The sequence below is a fragment of the Anser cygnoides genome, chromosome 23 (genome assembly GCF_040182565.1).
Source record: "Anser cygnoides isolate HZ-2024a breed goose chromosome 23, Taihu_goose_T2T_genome, whole genome shotgun sequence".
In the NCBI taxonomy this organism is placed as follows: domain Eukaryota; kingdom Metazoa; phylum Chordata; class Aves; order Anseriformes; family Anatidae; genus Anser; species Anser cygnoides.
In genome coordinates this window covers 4,508,342-4,521,253 of record NC_089895.1, presented here as the reverse complement: position 1 = coordinate 4,521,253, position 12,912 = coordinate 4,508,342, and the positions used below count along the sequence as shown (strand labels likewise).

The window sequence follows — 12,912 nt, the reverse complement described above, 5'->3', positions numbered from 1 at the left end:
ATGATCTGTGGAGCAGCTCAAGCCCTCGCGCAGCAGTCGCTTTTCACAGCTTCAGTACACACCGTAATTGTTTTTGTTTTTACAGATGCTGCTGTAAAAACAAAAGTCATTAAATGATCATCAAGAAAGGAAACTATGTCTACACTGAAATCACCTTCCAGGCTCTGTACGCTTCCTTTTACTTTCATCATCCCAACGCATTTCTCTAAAGCCTTCTCCCTTGGCAGCGGTCTCCCTTTACACGTGCCCCCAGACCAAACATCCCAAAGCCAACACACAGACCTCATGAGGAAGGATTTTTATTGCAGGCTAGCTAGGCTTTTCACCGGGGGTGGGGGGAGAAGGCAGAACATGAAAGAAAGTTGAGAGGGGTTCAAAAGAGTGTGCTTCAGAGTCTCACCTCATGTGCTCCCTCTTTCTTTATACATTCACTTACAGAGAAAGAAGCCGAGCCAGCGCTGGGAGGGGAGGAGGGAAGAACGTACAGAACGTTTTGGCATCCTTTAGCTTCTAATTTACTATTTTGGCTTTCCACGAGGTTACCAAAAGGCCACTCCGGAGAAGGAGGAAAGGTAGAAAATGCCTCCCGTTCCCTGCCTTTCACTGCCCAAGGAAAAAGAGATAGTGTTTGCGTGAGAGCAGAGTCCCAAACACAGCAGAGTATACGGCAAGAACAATGAGCTCGCAAGCCTGGGCATTGTGTGCATCCACCTCCCTCTCTCCCCTCCAGACCTCACCAACCAACCAGACAAATCTCCCCAATCGCCACTCATCCAAACCAGGCCACCGAATCCAGCCCCGGTTCCTAATTTTACAGGACGAGCTCAGGGAGGAAAGGCAAGATAAGATGCGTTTACCAGAAGTGCTTTTATTATCACAGAGATGCTGCCACCCCTCGCAGCCACCATGGATTTCTCAGTTCTAAGGGAGCAGCGTACACAAAACAAATGTTTGCCTGGTAATACTAGGGCTACAAAAACCACCATACATCACCCATTAATCTGAATATTTGGCATACGCCTTTTACAATCCGTACTCCTTTTGACACAACGTTTGTTTTTATCTGGTTAAAAATTTGCATTTAAGAGGGGGCATGCTACGGGAATTGTGTCACTTCAGGTTTGTTCCGAGAGAGCCATCATTCTTACCGAATTATAGCATTAAGGACTGCTGGATGAGGCTTCTCGTTTCAGTTACACCCCTGCGCACGCAAAATAACACCGTTGCTTTCAGTAACTGGTCAGTGAAACTCAGGAGTAAACAGACCTCAGACCTTAGCCCGCTGACTGCATAAAAATATTCCGAGCTCCTCGCCCCCAAGAACATCGCCGCTTCCAGGAAAAACTCCGCATAAGAAGTCAGTAAATCAAAAATAACTGCAGCCAGCGTGCGAAAATAAGTCTGAGGGGAAAGGCGCTCCAACAATGAATCACATTGTTTTCTTCCCAGCGATTTCTTGAGCAGCCAGTTTCGGCGGCGACACCTCGACCGCTGCCTGCCTCCCACCACTTCTCCGATCGCGAGCGTCTCCTTTCGCGCTTGAGAAACGAAAAAAAAATCAATAAAAATAAAAATAAAGGGAAGAAAAGGCTTCCCCGCGGCACTGGGGATGTCGTGACGGGGTCGGGGTGCGCGGTGCCCCCGCTCCGTGGCTCCGCACCTACCCCCCGAGGCAGTTTCCTTTGTGTACCCGGGCGGGCTCAGCGCTCCCTGCCCTCCTTCTCCAGCCACAGCTCTCTCAGCGCCCTTCCTCCACTCGCTGGCAAACCAAAATACGGGCTCGGCGTGCGGACGGAGAGCAAATAATAATTAAAATAAGGGCAAAAAGCGGCCGAGCGGAGCCTCTCCCCCCACACACAACCCCCGGCTTTACAGCCCCACCATCCCACCGCTCCCCCCCCCCGCTCCCCGGGGGGCTCCCCTGTCGGCTCGTCGCGACATATCGCGGCCAGGCAGGGCGGAAAGGGCCTCCCCCCCTCCCCCTCATTCCCCCGGGCTCCCCCCCGTACCTCGGCGGCGCTCACAGCATCCGCGGCGGCTCCGTTCTCGCAGCCGGGACAAAGCGGCGGCGGGGAGCGGCTCCCCTCGGGCTGCCTGGCGGCGGAGATCCCCTCGCGGTGCCTCAGCGGCGGCCCAGGGGCATGGCGGCGGCGGCGGCGGGGAGGGGAAGGAGCGGGGCCGGGGGCTGTGGGGCGCAGCGGCCGGGCGCTGCCTCCTCCCTGCCCTCACACACACACACACACACACGGAGCACGCAGCGAGCGGGCACCCAGCAACGCAGCCAGGCCGGAGCCGCCGCCTGCCAGTATCCGGCGCGCCGATTGGAGGAGGAGCCGCGCCCCGTGACCCGGCAGGAGGCCGGGACCAATGGGAGGAGCGGATGGAAGTGATTTAAAAGAAGAAGGGGAAGGCGGAGCGGGGGGGACGGGCAGGGCTGGGCAAGGCCCGGCCCGCCTGAGGCGGGGGGGTTGGCACAAAAAGCGCCCGGCCCCGGGGCGCCCCGCTGCGACCCCCGGCCCTGGGGGGGGCTCTCTCCTGCCCCTCTGGGGTGTGTGGGGCCCGGCCCCGCCGCAGCAGCCCCGGGGGTGGCTCCAGATGATGCCACGGGGGAGCTGCCATTGGGTGTCCCCTCGGGGGGCAGCGGTGGGCAGAGGATTTGGGGGAGTCCCTACCCATCCTCCGTCCCCCCACCCGTCCTGGAGCCCCCCCAAGCCACCCTGGAGCCCCCCACCCGTTCTGAATCCACCCCCCCCCCCCCCCCGGAGCCCCCCAGCCACCCAGGCCACGGTGCCCTCCCACAGCCCCTCCGCCGCGTTTTGTTCTCATCAATAAATAAACGTGTATCAGCGTCACCACATAAACGCTTTTCGAGTCTCCTCAGCAGGCGCTAAAGCGACGCGGAGCAAAATTTTACAGCTGTGCCTTTGTCTGCGCCGAGGCTCGGGCACCTCAGAGCTCTCAGGCCACGGTGCTCACGTCGAGCCGCTGGGCTGGCGCAGAAAGTTGGGATTATGTGTAAGTGCAAGGCTAGATAAAAAGCTGAGGCTGCTGCTTATCGCTCGGTGCGGTGAGGATGTTGTCACAACAGCAGAATTCCCAATTACTGGGTGGCAATTAATAAAGCGCTGGGTCACTTAGGAGCTTTTCAAGCTCCTTCAGCCCTGAGCTATCACGCAGTTACGAAAGATAGCACGGAGGTACCTGCGCCATAAATAGAGCAAACTTGTTATTTAACCTTAACCTTAGCTTTCATCTGCAGAACACGGGCCAGCAAAATAAATCACATGGCCGTAAAGAAAGTCACACATTCTTCCTGGGGATCTGAGAAATTTCGTGTGGAATTACATCTCCTTTTTGAAAAAGCACTAGGATCTGTCAGGACAGATTTTGCCCTCAATTACACTTGTGTAACCCCAACTGTTTGCTGTCTCTATAAACTGCCTTCATGGCTGATTCCAGCGGTATCGCAGGAGATACATTTGAGGCTGTTAACATTATTGCCTTTAGCAGAGGGAAGTGGGAACTGTTTTCACTGAAGAGAAAGGCACACACAAGGAGATTTGAGGTCTGCACATCAGAGGAATTTAGTTCTTTACCCTGAGCATGCAGGACAAATTTATCCCTAGCATAACTTCAGGGACATTATCACCAGAGGTTGAGACACAGAGTTGATTGTGTTCTAATAACTAATTTAGATAAGCGTCTAAAAATGCACATCAGTTAAATGTCTGACACAGCCATTTTGGAGGCTATACTTTAGCTGTCCTTGATAGAGTCTGATTCCATCTCTCCTATTTTCTCTGCTAATTACAATTTCACGTTCCTCGGTCTCTGGACGTATGCCTTAAAAACTGTACAAATTGCCACAACGCGGGCGTGCCTTCAGCTTTCTCCAGTCTCCATCCCTGTGATGGCAAAAATTCTCCACAGCAGCCCCCCTCTGTCTCTCCCTCTCCCCTTCCGCTAACCTCCACGTCACCCCACGAGCATTAGAAGCATTTATTCGCGACGTTTTGATGCTGTATTTTGTCATTAACAAAGAACAAGTCCATTTGTGGGGGATTTCCTCTTACGCCGCGTAACTAACATCTATGTACCTCCTGAAATCTGCACAGCCGGCTGAAGTGCAGAAGCAGGTGATTACTCACAGCCAGTGACAGCAGGCAGCCCCACATCCTCATACCACGCACAAGTGATCCAATTATAAGTTTGCTTCTTAACCATAGGATTGTTGCAGGAATAGCACTTGAAGCGTTTTCTTTGGCAGAGAGGCAGCCCTCCCTGTGGACAATAATAAACAAAGCCACAGACCTTGTCCTGTAATCTTCTACCAGCTAAAGTAGCATGAGGTTGAGTCAACACAGGGGAGATCAAGGAAGACCCAAAAGCTGCAGCGAGAGATCATTGTCCCCCTATCTGGGGACTGCAGACATTCACGGTTCACATCCTGCTGGAGGGAGAGGGATGGTGAAATGACTGGGCATGTTCTACAAGTAAAATATTTTATATACATATGGATTGTCTACGTGAGATCCTAGCAGGTCTTTAGCAAGGCATTTTCTGACATCCTTGTGATGTTTCATGTGTCTGTCCCCCAGCCTTCCTGGGAGGTACAGGAGTGCTGACGCAGAGGAAGGTTAATTGGCTAAATCCACAAAGAGACTTAAATTCCAACGTGCTACAGAAGGTACCTACACAGAAAACGTTAATCCTCAAAATCCTGTTCCTTACCCCTGGACATTTCCAAAGATCTGATGCAGCAACATTTCTGCTGAGTACTCTGGATGCGAAACACTGCTTCTGCAGCCAACTGGAAATGTTTCTGTCTTGGCCACAGGCAGGGTCACACCACAGCCCCATCGCTATTCCCAAAACAATGGCAGGGCCGCGTGTCCCCGCTGCACACACAGGGATCCATCCACGCAGCCGCCGCGTTGTGGAGGTCATTTAGCCAAAAGCACGCTTCTAGGTGTGCCAGGAGAAGGCTGCAGTGTGCCTTGGGGTTGGCAGAAAATAAATAGTGTTGCTCCTTCCTCATCTGCTGCTTTCCCATCTTCCACGCTCCCACAGACCTGTCCCAATCCATCCTGCCAGCTCCCCTTCGGGCCTCTCAATGCGGAGTCGTGCTCCGCCGGTCGTGCCTTCGGCTTCTACTGAGGCAAAGGCACGGTGGAAACTACAGATGTTTAGCATTGTCAGTCTTATGTTATGGAAAAAAACATGCTCTGCTTTGTCTGTTACTTTTCCATGATCCTAAACAAACATCTTCTTCATTAGGAAAGAAAAATAAAAAAGAGCCAGTGGCAAAATACCTCTTCGCAAAGGGGCAGAAAGCAGGCACTGATGCAAAAGGAAAATCACTTTCAGACAAAATAGGTCATCAATGCGTGAAGAGTTAAAGTGTTTCATGACAACTTTGCTGCCAAATCCAGATAACATTCATGTGGGTGGAGAGAAGTATCTGTAGTGCAGCCAGCAAACCTTAGAAACACTCTGGGAGGGAATAAATACATTTACATAATAATGATGCGAAGCATTTCTGGATTTATTAGGGTGATGCAAGAAGAACTCTTACTCTGGGTAAAGGAGGATTCCACAGACACTTTTGTCTCCTTTCAGATGCTGATCTGTTTCCTGCGTGTGCATAAAACTTTTCTGACACTTCCCTTTTGCTGCAAAGTTTACTGTCAGCGTATTACAGAGAGTCTGAACTTATCTGTTCAGTCAGTAGCCACAGAGGTTTATTACATGGATAATTGACTTAGTTCTGGCCTGGATTGTTTTTTCCTTGCAGGTTTAGATAACATTTCTTTCCTTCTCCCTTTGTTAGTCTTGCGTCTGTTATATGTGATATATTTAACTTTTTAAAAGTATCTCTTTACATGTGTGTTCTAACGTGGCTCTTTTTTAAAAAAAAAAAAAAACTATTTGCCAACTGAATGAAACAAAAATCTATGAGAAAAAAAAACTCTGACTAGGAACAATCGAGTCAAAAAAATACCAATCCTGAGAAATCTGTCACCACCCTTTCAACCCAGCCAGTTAAAACAAGCGAGAGAGGAGGAGATTTTTTTTTTATTCCACAGTCATGAAATTACAAACCAGTCCTTGACCATGACAGATGAGTCAGGTTCTAACCTCAGCAATGCAGTAAAAACCCAGCTCTAATGAAACAGGCAAATGTCAATACAGCGATTAGCTTGGAAGATAATATTCTGAGAGGCTTTCACAGATGACCTAACTCCACTCGCAAAACAGGATTAGATTCTTTCTTTCCCTTTTGTAATATCTGAAAACCTGCCCTTTAAATGAAAACTATTTGTTTTGGGGCTTTTTCTGTTTTGTTTTGTTTACTGTAGAAATCTCAGGAATTTCAGATCCCATTTTCATTTATATTAGCAGAGAACTTTTAGGAAGCCTCGTAGTGCTCGAAGGGTGGATGGGTGGGAACCCCTTCCAAGCAGTCACCTCTACTTAAAACTGCCTGCATGGGTTGCAATGAAAGCAGAAGCAAAGTAAATGAGATTTAAATCAATCTGAGCACATTCCCACACGTTTGAACACACATAAAATTCCAGCAGCTCGACAACATCTGTTAAAAAGAATCATTTTATTCATTAATCTGATAAAACTTTACAGAAATGGGTTGTGACTGTCAGAGTTTGCAGTTGTTTGTGGGAGGGAGCAATATGTGCGCAGCCCGTGCCAGCTATCTTCTGTCCCCTGGGTACAAGCTCTTTGGGGCAGGAACTATAGCTCCAATTCAGAAAAAAAAAACCCGCTGAATATGGATGAACTGCTGAATCGGGGTCTGTGTCCTGCGCGGCCTTTGTTGGAGCACTTACTACTGTAACAACTGACAAAGTGTTTCCAAAATATTTGCCTGTTAGAAAAATAAAGAGTTGAAAACAAACCACTCCAACTCCGTGCTTCCCACTGAGCTCTCCTCGCGTGCCTTTGAAGCCGGCGCTCCGCACAACTCCTTGCTGGCCAACCCAGGTCTGTTTCCTAAGGGCCTCTACCCGCACGGATGCCTGAGCCAGGGGATGCGTTCGGAAGGGCTGGAGAAGCGAGTGGCCACACGCCGCTGGGGACCACGGGGAGGATGCTCTTGGTGCCTTCAGGGACGCTGGAAGAGAAGGAAGCTGCCAGTCCGTTATCACAGGAGCAAATCGTTCCCCCCGCAGATCACGGCCGCGGTGGCACGCAGCACGTTCCCAGCCTGCATCCACCTTGGCGGCTTCCTTCCGATTCTTTAACACCGGGCTCCAAAGCCTCCCCTGAACACCTCTCCTGTGATCCACGAAAAGCACCCTGTCTGTATCTCTGCACGTGGCTCAGTCGCTGTGTCTTTGCTGTGAAGTTTTGGAAGCGTTGATAGCACACACGGCTCTGAAACGCCTGGTTTTAAATATTCTGAAACATCCCAGAAATGTTAAGTGTTATAAATTAGTTTCCTCGGGGAACAAAATATATATATATATTTCTTTTTATCTGTTAAAGCTTTTCCATTTCCCTGACTCAGACCATTTCCTGGTGGGTTCTGCATAATGAATATTAGCAGAGGTTGGCTTACCACAGTGTCTGGTGAGACTCATTTATCAAAGCCCAGGATGTGCGCCATGCAAAGGGGAAAAAATCCCATTGAAAACGAACAAAAAAAAAATTCAGCCCTAACAATCTCTCCTCTCATTTTTGTACACTTGGGCATGTTCCAGTGCATGCAGCGAGAAGACAAAATGGCCATCTGCAGAACATGGGATGTATCTAACGAGAGATTTGTACACCTTGAAAGTCACCGGTGCCGGAGCTGCGGATGACTAATGGCAGCCTTTCCTCCGGAGCGGGATTAATCGCGTCGCCCCTCGGGGCTTGTTGCTGTGTCCTCCTTACACCTGGGGACAGTTACAGGGCAATCTGTTCCATGATTTACTGCTTTTACAAAACCTGGTAAATAAAGGAAATATAACAAACTTACTCTTCACGCCAAAGAGCTTTTAAATAGCATCCCGCCCTGGAAGCGGTCCTTTCAAGCAGAATGCTGCAAAAAGGATCCTAAATAGGATCCACAAAAAAGGATCCACAAATCAGGCTTGGGCATGTTTAGATCCACTTCTCCAGCCCCAGGCAGGAAGGACAGAGGCATGCTCGCCCTCTTCTTTCCACCAGGAAAGTGCCCGTTTGGCACAAGGTCAGCACAACGGGACCACAGGCAAAGGGGGAACCCCGGGGAGCCGTGGTGCAGACACCTCTGTGCCTCTAAAAAAACCCTCAGAGCCAGGGCAGGGAGGGAGGAAGGGCCCACAAAGCTGCTCGATGCCTCCGCATCCCGAGGCTTTCTGTTTGTTCAAAGGTTTGCTCCGATATTTTTGAGCCATCCTCTACCGCTGATGTGGAACACCTCATCCGTGCCCTCCCTGCGTTTCCACTATAAATTCGCTGCTTCTCCTTCAGTGCAGAAAGTAGTAAATGGATTTACAAGCTTCCCTTCTTGTCCTCAGCCACTGACTTCACTTTAAACTGTTATAGATGGCCAAAGCGTGCGAGGCAGAGGGAGATGGATTGATTTCAGATTTGCATTTTCGCCCTTCCCTCTGCAGACGCGCTCCTCCAGGAGGAGGCTCCGGCTCTCGCCTCCCCGTTGTGGCTGCTCCTTCCCTGGCGTTGCGGGGCCGTTACCTTTGATGGCACGTTTCAATGTGCTTTTCTAAAGGCAGAGAAAAAAAAATAGTGACGGAAAAGGGAAAATTTCCATTTCAAGCACCGTTCCTGCTTCCACCCCCTTTTCCCCTCAGCGTTCGATGTCTTCAAAGCGCTGCAGAAAATGGAGGAACGAATCCTGCCCCGGCTCACTGCTCCGTGGTGCCCACCCGGGACAGGTGAGCGATGGAGAGGTGACAAACCCGAGGTCCCAGCACAGGTCCACGAGGATCAGCACCCACGTGGGACCGCAGCCCTGCTCTCAACACCCACCTTTACCCCATGCCACCGGACAAGAGGCTGCCAGGTTTTGTTAATTAATAAAGAAGCCGCCTTCCTGTGGACAGGCACCTCTCCTGCTCAGGCTGGAGATGGGTTCAGGCTGCAGGTACCTCGCACCACCTGCTCTCTGGGTTTTGATGCGACAGTGCACTTTTTAGCCCCAAATTCAGCTGTTCTCACTGCCAGTGGCTTTATAGCCCGTAGAGAAGCCACCACGTGCATCTTCCAGTCACTGCTTATTGCAGCAGACAGGAGCAGAACCTGACAGCAAAGCACAAACCCCCCAGGCAAGGACTTAGCTGAGGAACTGCAGCAAAAGGCACCAGGCTTTGCAGCCTAGGAGCTTTTCTTCCCCAGCTGGTGTTCGCAGACCCGCAACAATGAGACAAATAAAAACTAAAATAGCGTGGAGGCAGGAGCGCAGCCTGGAACCTGCCTCCACAAGAGGCTCTGCTCAGTGAGCAGGATTTGTCACCTACCCACCAAGGCACTGGCTTGGGAGCTTTGGCATATATTGCTTTTTGTTTGGTATCTGTTTGGTTTTGCACAAAAACTCACAACAATGCCAACCTTGCCCCGTGTGCAGTAGGCTTCTGACACAAAAATCCCCAGCACATTGTGCAGGACCAAGGCAGGGCTGCATGTGCACATCCTCCAGGCACCGCCTCAGACACCGCCAGGACTCTGGTCACAGTGAGAAGGAAGAGAAAGGCAACACAAATGTCTCAGCTGCATCTCGGTCTAATACCCGCATAGCTAGCTGAATAAGCAGCGTCAGTCCTCATCTTTCAGCGCCTGCCTAATGCGATATATATTATTCAAGACCCTTCTGCAAAATTTCAGGGAGATAGGACACGCACGTACAACGAGACACGGATGATGCCCACAGCCAGCAGCCGAGGCACATCGGCACCTGGACGTACGAAGTTCTCCGTGCCCTTTGCTTTGAGTAATTTAGCTGCTGCAGGACCTCGGTGCCTCGCTGAGCGACGCTGTTCACGGGCGTGTTGTAAGCAAAGCAGGAGTCAGCTGGTGGGTTTGGATGAGCTGTAGGCTTAAAACCCGTCATAAAACACACGCTATGGAAAAGAGACCCAACAACAGGGGCGTGAGTGGGTTTTGTGGGCTGAGGGCGTCAGGCAACTCCCGTGCTGCAGTTAAATGCACACAAAATCCCCGTTCCTGTCCCTCTGCCCATGCACGTCTTGTGCTGGGTCACCCTGAAACCAAGACATGCAGCAATGTGGAACATCAGCAAAGAAAATGTTTTGTCTGGCAGGAAGTGTTTGGTTTCCTTGTTAGTTTGTTTTGAAAGCTTTATTAAGGAGTTTTCAAAAGCAACATCCCTTCAAAGCAAACCAAGTTAGGGCAAGCGTTTTGTTCTCTAAAGGCTGAAACAAAACACACCAGCACGGAACTAATATTTCGAGCTCAAAGCGTTTTTGCCAAGTTCGTAACCAGTTCCAGGTGGGCAGAGAGGAGCTCTGCCATCCTCCGCTGCCGGCAGGAGCTGAGCCACCCAAAGGGCAGCAGCAGGCAGGGAAGGAGCCCTTTGCTCCCCAAAAGCCCCTCTCTGGGCAGCACGGGGTGACACGGGGTGACATGAGGGGACACGGCCCTCGTGGGGCAGAGACACCACGCAGAGCCCTCGTCTTCTCATGAAAGGCACCAGCCCGGGTGCTCCCGCGGCTGCTGTCAGCGGGCGGGCTGCACCCCCACTGTGGGACTCCCCGGCCTCTTTGGGTGGCTGGGGTGTAACGAGGGCTGTCTCGTTTTCTCCCCCGTACCTTCAGCCTGTAAATGCCAACCCGGATGGTTAAACGCGTTTCTAGACAGAGCTGAACCTGTGCATTGTATTAGAGGCAGGAGATTTTCCCCACAGGCGCTACAAAAATGAGGCCGGCACGAGGAGGTGACCAGGACCTGGTGCTTTCCTGCCTTGCGGTCCCCACCTGCTCAGAGAGGAGCGCGGGCGGGAAGGCTCCTCGCATTTTGTTCTCGCAGCCGCCCCCAGCTCGCCTCCACAAGGAAATCATTCTGCCCAGCGATACAAAGAGAGCAGTGACGAACGCTTCGGAGGGAGCGGTGGGACCGAGCCGGTGCCTGGCACGGTTCTTTAAACCCCGCCGTGAAAGGGAGCACGAGGCTGCAGCCCGAGCTGCCGCTGCAGGGCAGGCAGGGCTGGCCGGCCGCCCGCTGGGATCCTCTCCCCGCATCCACCAGCCGCCCTGGGGAAGCCTGACCGGTGTGCAGGGCGAGCCGAACACCCTCCTGATGGGGAAAAAGTGGCCGCTGTGCTCCCATCACCTGCTCCTGCTGCTCCTTCGCGCTGCAGCGGGGCTTCTCCCACAGCCGCCGGCTGGCGAGGACGCTGACACGCGTCTCCGTGGCTGCTGACACACATCTCTGTGTCTGCGAGCTCCTGCAGCTCCTGCATGCAGCCACAAAGACGTGGCAGGGCTGGCCGAGGTCCCTTAATGGGGACACCGGAGGGCACGGCACAGGCAGCGCTTGCCACAGGCTCCCCCGGGATGCTCGGGCTGCAGCTGGGTGTACAGGACGAGACAGGGACAGCATTGCGTGAGGGCCTGCCAGGTGCAAGCAGGAGGCAAAAAAAAACAAACAACAACAACAAAAAAACCACATTCACCCATGCTAGAGGTGGTAAAATCAGAGTGAGTCTCAGGATTTCACTGAGCCAAGCAGCTCCTGCAGGGAGCGAGATCGATGTGCTGCTCAATTGCAGTTTTGTTTCTTTTTAAAATCAATTGTCTGGGAGGAAAATCTCTCTGACATTTTGGAATGGCACAAAAACTGGGGAGTAAAAGTGACTGGGATGAAGCAGGGGCACTGAGCAATCCAGAGCATCACCCCGGCCAGCACCGTGTCCTTGGGCCCCGAGGAAATGCTTGAAGCTGCGACAGGGGAGGGTCGGGCCGGGTGTTAGGGAACGGTTCCTCACCCAGGGGGTGGTCGGGCACCAGAACTGGCTCCCCAGGGCGGTGGGCACAGCACCGAGCCTGCCAGAGTTCAAGAAGCCTTTGTACAACGCTCTCAGATACATGGTCTGATTTTTTGGCTGGTGCTTTAGGGACGCAGGAGTTGGACTCGATGAGCCTTGTGCGTCCCTTCCATATTCTGAGATTTTGTGTGTCATGGACATGCGTAAAGCCAGTGACATCCCCTGCTGTCCCCACCAGGCAGGGGGTCGGGCAGTCAGCACCCAGCAGCAGCCGCACCAGAAGCGACGCCGTGATTGCTGGATGAATTTAGATGCCGAGCAGGAGCAGGAAGGTTACAGCAGCGCTGCTGGGCCTGACGCTGGTGCTGCAGCTGGCAGTTAGGGCCCCGTTCTGACGCCACAAAACTGGAAACTCAGTAACCAGAGGAGCAGAAGCCATGCCTGGCTCTAACAGCTTCTATTTCTGAGTGTTGTGCTGGCTCCCTAGAGGGGCTGATGTCTAGGGAGAAAGCCAACCCTTAACGCGTTTGGCCTCTCGACAATTAGAGCAGGATGGCACCGTTCCCTCCTGCCCAAAGGAGCTCTTTGAGATGGGGCCAGTACAAGAGCCAAAAGTCAAGATATTGGTGGGAAACGAACGCTAAGAGCGGGCTGGGCTACAGGGCCAAGCAGCTACCTCCAGGAACCTGGAAATAGAGCCAGCGGGTAATGGGAGAGCTCTCCCTCTCCAGTCCTTTGCATCACTCCATTATGTATCCTGTTACCTGAATAGCTCCCCGAAGTGCCACCTGCCTCTCCTCTCTGCTCATCAGTCATCTCCTCTGCCTGCTTCTCGCTTCAGCTCTGCTTTTAAGGCTGCCTGCTATTCTCAGAATAGCCTCCCAATCCATGTTTGCTAAGCTGACACCTCCTTCTACTCCAAAGAGTGCCAGCCCTGCAAATTATTACAGTAATAAAGACACTGGCTG

The 12,912-nt window shown here is 52.2% G+C and overlaps 1 protein-coding gene across 4 annotated transcripts in view; it reads right to left on the bottom strand.

The window, feature by feature from the left end:
* RERE (arginine-glutamic acid dipeptide repeats) overlaps window positions 1-2,149 on the bottom strand; it is a 232,582-nt gene extending 230,433 nt beyond the window's left edge. For all 4 annotated transcript variants that reach the window (XM_048067313.2, XM_048067317.2, XM_066982188.1 and 1 more), the window contains exon 1: window positions 2,010-2,149. The gene's annotated coding sequence lies outside the window, so the exon portion shown is untranslated. The remainder of the gene's footprint in view (window positions 1-2,009) is intronic.
* Between the last annotated feature and the right edge of the window lie 10,763 nt (window positions 2,150-12,912).